Source organism: Protopterus annectens, chromosome 2.part0 (genome assembly GCF_019279795.1).
Source record: "Protopterus annectens isolate FY-2018-M chromosome 2.part0, PAN1.0, whole genome shotgun sequence".
Lineage (NCBI taxonomy): Eukaryota > Metazoa > Chordata > Ceratodontiformes > Protopteridae > Protopterus > Protopterus annectens.
Genome location: NC_056728.1, coordinates 1996204831 through 1996217999, shown reverse-complemented (window position 1 = coordinate 1996217999; position 13169 = coordinate 1996204831).

Below are 13169 nucleotides of genomic sequence, written 5' to 3'. Positions count from 1 at the left end.
ACTGAAAATAGACATATATGCAGTTAGACTAGCCCGGTCAACAAATGTAAAATAAATAAATAAATAAAAATGTGTTGCATACATGGGTAATATCCCAGGTTATATGTAGTCATACTTGTATGTATTGTATCATTACCTTACTACTGTTAACAGTGCTTTCCCAAGTAAGACTAGATTGCAGATTGTAGTACTGGAACCATACACCCCTGCATGCAAAGCTGGACTCTGAGTACTAGACTATCGTGTTCTTGGTGTGTGAGTTGTGTGTTATTAAGTACTTGCTACTGGATATTGATCTGATATGTGGATATTAACTGTAGACTACTATGTGTATAGGACGTGCAATTGAGGGATGCTGTCATGTAGTAATGGCGTACCTATCAGTGTCAGACGTCTATCTGTCAAAACATCAATCGTAATGCATAACCTGTTGGATAGTTAATTTCTGTCTGTCCTCTGTACAGATGTGCAGATGTCATGTATCCATCTTGGCTGCTTACAGGCAATCTATGCTTGACTGACGCTGACATGTCTGCCTAGCTGTGTTATGAATGCCACAGCTCGAAATCCCCACCCCTTGTGCACCACATGCCATGGATACCTCAACTAGACTACCACAGTCAACAGAATATGCTTGGTTACAGGTCTCCAACCCAGACACTGGCCATGTTATATAATATATGTTGCATATTTGTCAGTTGGAGCACCTCACTTTCCCTCTGCAAGAGACACTCAGATGACTGGATCTTGCATTTAACTGTCAACCTGAGGATCACTCACGTGGCATCAGTTCATAGATGGCCTGCTGACAAATTTCAGTTGGCATGATACCACTGTTCCCACATCCCCTACTCTTCTCATCTCTCCATGGACAATATCCTGGTACACACCTAGGAACACCTTCACCTATGGACAAATGTGTCAGTGTCCATTGCTGAGAATAACATTGTGTGTTTGTAAACTTGCAGTTGATAATACCCTGAGGACCTTCTAACACACTACACCCCCCATTGCCATAGTTAGAAATTGCTGCTGCTATAATGGACATTAAATGTACCTTGTTACACTCTTCACCCTATGGGCATCCTGGAGCTTGCAGTACCAGAACAACACTGTTATACAAATGGGTAGATAGGAATGGGTTACCCTCTGAGTCCTGGCAAGTATGTGTATGTGTGCAAGTGTGTATATTTGTAGGATACAGCATTCTGAGGCCACATTCTCCAAATTCAATACACCGGGCCATACAGTATAAGGGATAGTAATGTTGCTGACATTAGGAGAGCCATGACAAACCATCACCCTACTACCCTGTGGCATGTGCAATAAATGCATATGCCTGTAGTAGCACTGATGTGATAGACAAGAGGTTATATTGCAGTCCTAGTCAATGTGTGATTGTGGGTATGTCAGAGTATTATCATGGGTTTCAGTGAGTAAAATATCCAATGTGGGTTGTGGATGCTGGGTATACTGTCTTTCCACCATGGTATCCCCAGTACACGTCCCGAGGTCCACTGTATGAGGACCACTTTAACCATCAACCATACAGGTAACTAAGTACACTATATAGCCCAATGATGCATGTGCTGTGTGTAAATTATCTATAACAGAATGGACTCACTGACAAGGTAGCACTGATAAACCCAGGTCTCTCAGATGTGTCTATGACTGTTATGTTTTTGTCAGTGTGTATTTGACAGTATGTCATACTATGTATTGTTCATTAACACCCAGTACATCCCCTACTACGATACTGTACAAGGCCTGGTGATGTTCCTGACTTAACAAGAAACTCTGGACACACCTCATCCTAAATGCTGTGTGTTGTGTGCAATTAAGGCCAAACACATTAGTAGCAATAAATACCTAGGCATGGGGTTCTCCCTCAGTGTTGCTAAGTAAGTGTGTGTTTATGTGAAGGGATCTACTTCAGTTTGCAGAAAATTCATGTCCCAGGAGGTCATCTGTCAGAGAACTGTCTGGAAAATGCTAACATTTCAAAGGAATCCTCTTGAGGAAATTCATTCCATTAATACTAGTAGATGTGTAAATGCCTTCTTCCCCACTGTATAGCTGTACAGCAATACCGGAGTTGGCATATATAGTTGGTTGTCAATGTTGTGGGCACAACCACCCTCATTGGGGTTATTTTTTTGTGTATCGCAACACCTAGTCTGCTGTAATACTGTACAGTTTATGTTAACAGGTTAAGTAGTTGCCACTCACACTATGTGCTGGTCTACACCACCCCACACCATCCAAAGTGGAGGGCTGTACCACCCAGACCAGCCCACCTATGTTTACCAACTCTAGGATTGCAGTACATTGGGGAAGGGGACATATAACCTGCCAGTACCATCGTCAATGACATTAAAGTAGCAGACTGATTATTTACTGATGTGATGTTTTGCCTAATTTGTCTTGGTGGAATTACATAGGGACATTGGTACTCACACCAAACAGACATCAGATACCACTGTATCTTTCTCATGTGAAGTCTTGCTAGGGGTATCATGAGAATAATAGATGCCATGAGACACAAAATCCTGTGGTATCAAAGAGTGGAAAGCATTAGCAATGCAAAATGTATATATATATATATATATATATATATATATATATATATATATATATATATATATATATATATATTTATATATATATATAGCTGTATGTGGAAGAAAATCTCTTTAAACCGAGGTGTCTAGCTGACACCCCTGGAACACAATCCTGTGTGAAATAGTCAAGAAAGACTTTTGACAGTTCTCTTGAAATCCTAGTTTTTGTAAGAAATCTCTCACCCAAGTGAAAAATTCCTGACACTTTAAAAAAAGACCCTGCAAAGATAAGCATGTCATCTAAGAAAGGAACATGTGGATAATCTGTAGACTGTAATGAACTATAACCAGAACTACACACTTTATGAACACTCTTAGTGCAGTGGATAATCCAAAGGGTAAGTAGAGAAATTATAATGTGATCCAGAAACACAAAAATATAAGAAAAACATGAAGTCTGGATGGATAGAGATGTGATAATAAGCATCTGTTAAATCTGGTGTTACCTGGAAACTTAAATGAAGAAGAAGAAGTGACAGGTTGTGAAGTGACAGTATTTTTAACTAAAAACAACCTTGAATGAAGATATTTCCCAACCTGGGAAGGAAGAATGGGTCCTATTACTCCCTGGAACATCATGATGAAAAACAGGACGCTATAAAGGTATCTGGTTTGTTGGATCCTCCTGCAAAGGAAGAATTACTTCCCACTGCCATCCCACAATGAATGATCCTTAAAACCCATTTGTCTGAGAATATATCTTGCCAAAGTAAAAAGTGGAGATTCAAACTTTCTTGAAAGAAAAAGGGATTGCAAGAGTGGGATGAGGTTAAAACGTCTAAAAGGACCCTTAAATAGTCATTCTGATTTCTTAGACTGTCCTTGATTTTTTTGGGGGGGCCCTGATTCTTTTGGAACCCCCCTGCTATGACTTCTTAATGTCTATTTACCCACATTTCATTGAGAATTTTTATTTTGTTTTTTGCCAAATTTGGATGAGGGGTTAGACAAGCCCTTAGGAAATTTGGAAAACAATGACTGACAATCTTAGAGATTCCCTATATCAAATTACTCCTTTCATCACATTTTCTGATACCCTCTGCAGCAGAGTAATGAAAAACTATCCAAATGAGAATCTAAAATTCATATATGTATGTATATGATATGCATACTGTATATAAATAAATGTTTATATATATATATATATATATATATATATATATATATATATATACACACACACATATATATATATATATATATATATATATATATATATAAGTATATATACATACACACAGTATATCTATATCTATAACAATCTATCTAGCTATATACATATATATATATATATATATATATATATATATATGTGTGTGTGTGTGTGTGTGTGTGTGTGTGTGTGTGTGTGTGTATATATATATATATATATATATATATATATATATATATATATATATATATATACACACACACACACAGTTTCACTTTACAATCCCGAAATAGTGAAATATCGAAATTCAGTATCTCGTGACTGTAAAGCCGACAACTTAAAAACCCGATACCCCAAAAGCACGAAATTGAAAATCTCAACTGCTGACATACACACTCCGCACACAAACAAGCACACATACACCTTCCTCCCTACACTACAAACCAACACAACACACACAAACACAACAAAATAAACACACGCAAGGACCCTACATATCAGCAGGGGGCAAGCCCCCCTGCTCCCCTCACACCCCACTACTTATATATACTAACTCTGAGGTCACACTAAAACACAAACACACAAAAAACACCACTACACATTCTACACTCCCCTTGCACAAACACACATCACATACGTACAAATATCACCACTCTTAACACTTACACATTCACGATCCTACCTACCTACCCTAACCCACACCTGAAAACTCCAAACGCACTCACACACACTAAAATCCCTACCCAAAACCCCTAGCAAAACATCACTTACCTAAATCTCCAGCTACATCCACATACCACACCACACATCTCAAACACAGGGAATCCCACATCACGTATGCGCCTTGACAACCGCGGATTTGACATTTCCGCATTCGGCATTTCTGCTTTCGGCGTTCTGCACTTTCCCGCTTGTGCACTTTTGACAATTCGGTCTCGAGTTACTGAAGTTCGATATTTCAATAGTTCGAGATTCTGAAGTGAAACTACACACACACACACACACACACACACACACACACACATACACCCTCACCCTCCAAAGCTGATATAACAAGACAATTTAGGATGTTTACTTGGAAATGTTTACATAGATATTTTTATACTCCAATTAGAATCCAGAGAATTGTTTCCTCAAGTAGACAACAAATGTTGGAGGTCTGATGGGGAAGAAAGAGTCTATTGGGAACATATTTTGTGGGAGTGTAATGAGTTGGCAGACTTTAATGATTCCAAAAAAAGAAATAGAGTATACCATGGCTGGAGTGCTTTAAAAAACTTTAATTCAGAGTAAAACAATAAAACACCGTAAGCACTTTCACAGTCTATTATGCAACTGTTTCTTCAACCCAAAAACCACACATAGCCTAAATTCATTTATACTAATAAAAGCCCAATCAGGAGGCAGCATTAATTAAGGCATCTCATTCACTCAGACAGGTTGCAACAAACCAAGAAACCTTTAATGTGTAAGGTGTCGTGCTTTCAAAACTAGTTTAAGAGACCCTGTCATTAAGCCCAGGGAACTTACTGCTATTCAAACGTATAATCCACTCTTGTTTTTTCACCACAGTTAAGTTCTTAATGTCCCCCCCTCTTGAATTTGTTACCAAGACTTCTAATACTAAAAATTTAAAGCTGTGATTCTGTCCCTTGTCCAGTACATGCTGGGCTAGGGCATTCATAGTTTTCATATTTTTTATGTCATTAACATGCTCTAGCATTCCATCTTTCAAGTGTCTGTTAGTTTTCCCTACATAATAGGCATGGCATACCATGCAGTATGCAAAGTAGATCAAGTCCTTAGTTAGACAGTCCAAATAAAGGGAAGTCTCAATAACAAAATTCACCATAGGATGTACATACGTTTTACCTATATGTATAAATCTGCAGGACTTCATTTCCTACAGGTAATCACAGCTTTAAATTTTTAGTATTAGAAGTCTTGGTAACAAATTCAAGAGGGGGAGACTTTAAGAATTTAACTGAGGTGAAAGGACAAGAGTGGATTATACTTTTGAATAGTGATAAGTCCCTGGGATTAATGACAAGGTCTCTTAAACTAGTTTTGAAGGCATGATACCTTACACATTGAAGGTTTCTCTGTTTGTTGCAACCTGTGTGAGTGAATATGATGCCTTAATTAATGCCGCTTGCTGATTGGGCTTTTATTAGTATAAATGATTTTAGGCTGAGTGTGGTTTAAGGGCTGACAAAGCAGTTGTATGATAGACTGTGAAAGCACTTACTGTGTTGTATTGCTTTTATTGTTTTATGGTAAATTAAAGTTTTTTACAGCACTCCAGCTGAGGTACACTCTTTCTTTTTTTGGAATTTACTTGGACTATTTGAACGTTGAGTATTTTACCAATTTCTAGATTTTTTTACTGTTATTGAGGCTTTAAAGATTCCCTGCAGACAATTATATCAGAGATAATAGGTGAGCAAATTAGTGTCACTAGGGAAATAATTTTTCTGACCTATGATACAGAATCAAAATTGCCGGGACATATTAAGGCCTTGTTGAGTTTAATTATGGTGGCTGCCAAAAAAGCAATTACTAGAAAATGGAAATCAAAGTCTAAACCAACTGCACCAGAAGTAGTGAATACAGTAACAGAGTTAAAAATGAGTAGAATTGGGGTCTTTAGTTCAGGGTAGGACAAATTACATAGGAGAAATGGGAATTGTGGGAACAATACATACAGAGGAGGAATGAGGTCTAAAAGAAGGCAGGATTTGAATGAGCTATGTAATGTTTGACTGACAATGATTCGGTAGATCATAAGTGATGTATAATGTTTGCAACAAAGAATATGTCAGTATAGTTTGTTATCATTTGTATAAATGTATGATTGCGTATGTCATAAGTGATAATTTAATAAGGATGTTTCTTGTTAAAAAAAAGAACTGGGAGAATGAGTGAGGGTTCTGGAAATTCCTTTTGTAACAGCTCAATTTCATTTCTGAGGAACTGAGAAACCTCAGTGTTATCCCTCTGAAAACACTGTTGAGCTCTAGAAATAGTCTAAGAGAAAGAGAACTCCCCCAAAGAAGAGAATCAGAAACTAAGCTTTCTTCTGAATCTGAATCAGAAAACTGAGGACAAAACCCTATATTTGTCCCTTCATCTTCATGTTCAGATTCAGAGTATTGAATCATTTCAGGAAAAGAGGTGTTACTCCTTCTTTTACTGGAAACTACGTTATGAGAAGGTTCAATGACCTGAATTAAACCCCGAGCCAGACTCAGTAAACTACTCCTTTCTATGGAAATTTGAGAAAGTGTGGCTACATCTTTAGTTTTCCTCTTCTTTTTGTCAAGAAAAAGGGGCCACCAGTGTTACTAATGGCAACAGCTACTTCCCCAGGGATGGGCACAACATTCTGACCAAATAGGAAAGTTGTCTTGTGTTCCCTCTCCCAGGACTGACAAGAATGATCTCCCTTGCCCACTGAGGGGACCCCAGCATCTGCAGAGGATGTAGCTAATACCCAGTCCATAGTGGCTGTAGATGCTAACTAGTAAGATCCAGGGCAAAAGATGAGTGGTGTGAAGAATAAGCAATGGCCACTGTAGAGTCACGCACTTACTGTTGAGGCAAATTGCTAGCATGTCACAATAGCAAAGGGTATTTCCTTAACTTTGTCTTTTTGTGGCTGGAAGAACAACTGACCATGGAACTGGTAGTTTATTCCATGGTCAAGTCAAAAATAATTACTGTTTCCCAGAGAAAATACATAGCATCAGCCTGTAAAAATGTGAAGTTTTTAAAAGTCTCTTTTTACACTGCCAACTCCAAAAAGTAAAATAAACTCAGTTTCTCCACAGAAAAAAATGGTTTTCAATTCCTTTAAACAACTGAGAGGGAAAAAGTGTGCTCACATTCTAAAGTACAGTTACATCTTGTGACACTCCACTGCAACACAAATTAAGCAGAAAGTAAAATCAGACAACATTTTTTTAATGTGGAAGGTTTTCCCCAAAAAGAACCTACATGCCCAGAAAAGGAACCAGTAGAAGCCAACTTTCGATACCTGAAATCCTGCAGAGGAGTGGTCTCTTCAACAGCAGGAAAACTCTCAAGGGCTTGGCACCCAAACCTGTCATTTTAGTCAACTCAGTTCAAGCTGACTAATGGTTTGGGCTCATGGAAGGACCTTAAAGCTTTGGAAGCTGTCCGGCTGTTATATCATTGCCAGGATATAAGCCATGTAACTAAAGCTACTGCAGTAGTGATCAATAAGAGGAGCATCTGAGTTTTTATCAATATGCATGAAAATATGCAAAACTTCCTTCTATTTTTTATATTACTTATATCTGCTGCTGTTATGTAATCGAAGCTTTGGTTGCAGCAAATCTAAATTATTAAACTTTTCCACTTGTATCTACTGAAGCATAAAATGCCTTATAAAATTAAAATATTTTGAATTTGGTGAGTCACTAATGCCATCCATTAGTGTATAATAGTTGGCAAAAATGCAGTAAGAATTAATTTTTACCATTTATGTAAGATATCCTGAAATGAACTTGTCAATTTTTGTAGGAACAGTAGTGTATAATGCATTTAGCCATTTTTTTCTTTTTTTCATAGTTCATAAACCACAATGTGTGCTTTAGTTCTTATGCTAAGAGGTAATTTATGGTTATGGTTATCTATTTTGTGAGATAAATTAAGACTTATGGCAAACTTGTATTTTGATCAGTTAAGTATCCCTGAACTACTTGCGAGTGAATTGTTTGTCAGAACATAACACAACTTGATCTATTTTCTAGTTATCTGACTCATGATAGTAGCTGGAAAGGTACACACACGCACACACACACACACACACACACACACACACACACACACACATATATATATATATATATATATATATATATATATATATATATATATATATATATAAAATTATTTTGCATATACTTTACAAAAGTTTTAGCTGTAATGCAATTCCACTACAACATCAAGATTCTTAAACATTGTATCATATCATGGTTAAGGAAAATGTAAAAAGAAAAAAAAATCAATAATCCCATGACAAATGTGAAATGGAAAATATAATAAGCACTAGAGCCATCTTGTCTCTTCACAACGTTATTTTCTTGCTCATTTGATCATTGTATTGTACTCTTTCTTTTAATCAATGGTGCTAAACAATGCCTTGCACCATGACAGGCTTCAGCATTCATTACATGTGATTTAACAAACACATTTGAAATTCTGTACATGAAACCTGCTCACATACATCTGTATATGACCTTAGGAAATTGATCATTTTTAGAACATTCTGAGCATATCTGTGACTATAATGTGTTATATTAAAATGGGCAAATTAGTGACTTGGCTTATTAGATTACTTACATTTTGACCAGTTCAAATAATGTTGTAATCAAAAAACTGTTGGATGCCAAAATAGTTTATGTATACAAGAAAATCTATACAAGATGTCCAAAGCACTGTATCATGGCATAACTGCTTCTTTTGTAGTCTGACTCTAACATTTTGAGTTAAACTTATTAACCGCCATGCTCATGTATAGTTTTAATTTCCTTCAGTTAAAGTAATATGCAAGGGTATTCCATTCCTAATGTCATTGTAGGCCCTTGTTTTTTACAGAAACCAAAGACCAATGAAAATAAGGCAAGGATTGAGAAACAGCATGATAAGTAGAGATGTATTGATTTCGAGACATATTTAACATGATCTGTCTATCCAGGAAAATAATGCAGTCAGCATCATATGCAAATGATTGTATAATGACATGATAATGTGCAATGTTTTGGAAATGAGAGTTATTGCAAATGCAAATGATGGTAAGCAGTGTGGCAGTGTGATTCAGAAATGTACAAAAATAGCACAGCAAACCCACTTGGGCTGCAAGTTTGCACATTGTCAATGTCGGTGTACCGAGAAGCTGATCACACTAACATGCATTTGTTTGAGGCTGTCCTCTCAGCTATTGTCTGAGATGGTGAAAGTTTTTATTATCAATGTTGCATATGGATTCGGCTGTGTCTAACCTATCATAAACTCCATGACAAGGACATTGTCAAATGCTATCATGTGGACAGAGACACTATATGGGAGCTTGTAAACATATGCTGTCCCCGCATGGGATTCATGAAGTAGCAATCCCTCAGGACACAAAGGTATGTGTAGTATTGGTCAGCATTTCTACAGGGACTTACCAACAGCAGCTTGTGAACATGATGGATGTTTTGTTGGCATCTAGCTCATGAATGTTTCATCAGTTCCTTGAAGTCATAATGCAACATGAAGAGGATCATAAGCGATTCTCACAGACTACAGAAGAGAGGAACACTACTGAGCAGGAATTCTAAGAAATAGCCCACATCTCTGATGAAGTTTCAGAGACAATTGATTGCACCCACAGTCCAATCAGGTACGCAGATAGTTCACATGATTACTGGTATGTCATTTGGAAGGGTTTTCACTCCATCTGCTTACAGGTTTGTGTACAATACACAGGTTATTATATACAACATGTCTGTCCATCATCCAGACAGTTCCCACAATGCTCACATGTGTTACATGTCTGACCTATATCAGCAATCTGCATAAGAAAATTTTGCACATGAACATCTAATTGGTAATTGTACTGAAATTCATTACCTGGCTGCCCAAACTACTAAACAAGTGTGTTGATTACTGTCCATTCATGTTTTGCAGATGGTGCAGGAAATGACACGACTACACAACCATCAGTACAACTGAGATATCACACAATTTGACACTCTTTAAAGAATTGCAACATCAAAGAGAATGTGTTCAGAATGCAGGAAGTTCACTTCCTTACACTCCCTTAACCTAGATTTCATTGGCATTGCACCGCAGAATGCCCTGTTGACCTGTAGCAAGATATTTGTTGTCTGTGCAGTGCTTTACAACATGGTGGAATGCATATGGCTGCATCACTGTCAGATGGTGAGCTGTATCAGAGAAAGCAGCAGAGGATCTGCCCGGTGAAATATCACTGGAGGAACTGGCTGCAAAGGACCCCCATGTGAAGATGAGGCAGCTGCAATACAGTGCAACACTGTTAGGGAGCTAGCATCTGGTTCAGAACTATGGACCCAAATAAAAACATTAAAGATTAAAACTGATGCATGTAGAAGTATCTCAAGGCTATGCACTGAAGTACATTGACTGGTTGCACTGCACATCATACTTTGCATAATCCACGTAACAGAGAGGGTTGGGCAGGCCACAGTTGCCATTTGCACAGGTGGGTTAGGTCACGGTGACAGAGATCAGCAATGACTACATGGGTGGAAAAGAAGAAAGTCTAGGGGATGTGGAAGTGTTATTGTGGTACACTGTGAAGGAGGGGGAGAGCTTCCTCAAGGAGACAGGTGGTCAAATGCTCAGGGATCTTAAACAGTAGTGGTGTAGGGTGGCGTAGTGTGAATGTGACAGAGGTTGTTGGTAAAAATCATTGAGCAACATAGACTCTAGATGGCGTTAGCCACTGGGCCATTCTGGTCTTTGCTGGCAACAGACCCTGACAAGGGTGATGTGAAAATGTGGGTCCCTGACTGCCTGGATATGTGATGTGGAGGATTGCCATGGAGGATATGTCTTAAAAGGTGGCCCCATTTTGCAATTGCAAGGTCATCACCAACAGCTGATGGTGAGAAAGCAAAACTAATTGACCACTAGGTACATGCATTGTGGGGCATACCCACAGTAGAGACAGAGGACTAGGGTCATGGCGGGCATAGCCATGAGACAATAACTGACAACAGGCTATCCAGTGAACTTCAGCAGTTGGGAGTGCTTTCTGTCCCTATGATCCATAGCTGTATGCAGTCATTGCAGGCCCTTACATATATTGTCATATATGCCACACTTTATGATAATTATTTCTGGCATCAAATTGTTGGTATCTGTCTGTACTGGGATCCCTAACCTGAACATCCTTCAACTTATGCTCAATGTGACATCAACTTCTGGCACTGAATGGAAGCCATGGAGCTGCTGTCCACTAGCATACAACTTCTTAGTGCTGTCATCATGATTCATGCTGGTGCCACTGTCCACTGCTGTTGTGTAGGTTGGAAATGACCATGGACCATTGTTTGTGCTGTCAGGAGTGTCCTTTCCTTCCATATCGAATGAACAGGCAGGGATTGGTTTCACAGGCAAAACAGCTGGCACAGTAGGTGTGGGTAGGTATTTTCTGTTCCATTATGACTAACCTCACAGCTGCTGTGGAGGCACACAGATGGACACCCATGTATAGACCTGAAGATATGTGACAGTCCTATGGCCCAGTGCTACAATATCAGCTCAAATAACACATTACAGACAGAATGATGGCATATGTACTTTGTGGTGTGTGCTCCAGGCACTGCAGCCTGGGCATTTCTGTGGAAAAGATATAGTGATGTTTATCATCTGCAGCTTACAGCCAGTGGAGTGCCATCATGCTTTCTACTGTCTTGTGGTAATTCCAACCTGACATAGACTACAGCAGGATTGTTGTGTAACGTGGTCTGTTATACATCTACACAGACCAGCACCACCCTCCCCGCCCCCCCAGAAACACTGCCATGTGTCCCATGCAACAAATCTGCAACCTGTATCATGTAGCAGGTGTACTGCCTCTACCACCACCCTTCTCTATATATGTCATCTGAAGCCCTGTAGCAGATTGTGTGCCAACTAATAAATCCCTCTTCGATTATTCAGCTAATCAGTATGACAACTCCATAAACCTGTACCATTCTGAACTGTATCACTTGCGCTTTGTGTGTATTCATCTGTGCCACATATGGTTTAAGCCCCCTTCAGCCCCCATGTTGTTAGTCCCACTGTTTGCAAATTGCTGTTGATCACCTTCTCCACTTCCAAAATTGTATTCAGTCTGCATCCCTACCCATCTGTGGCATGTGTCAGTTTCCCACAGCTGTTGTAGAACACATTTTGTTGTGCAGAACACTCCAGTAATATCAGCCTCAATGTATGGTTATTACTCTGTATCAGTTTTGATAGCATTATGAGCACTGCAATTGCAATTGCAGCTTTTATTTTGCTATTATTTATGTAGCCCAGCAATTAAGCAAACAAAATAACTTGACTGAAATGTTTCTGAATGTGCTTATAGTGTAGTACAATATCAGCTTTGTTTTGAGCTATGGTGCCCATGTCTGCCCATGCACATACTTAGTAAACCATGATATCTTTTGTGCACATCTGGGTAGCTATGTTACAGTCATATAACCTACAGAATTTTGGTACTCACTATGCAGCCTATAGAGACAGAATGAGAAATCATTCCCTTAAATAGTGGTTTGTTACCATGCTTCTGCATGATGTATAACCCAGAAAAGGTTGGACTAATGTGTCACAGTCAGGCATTTGCCATG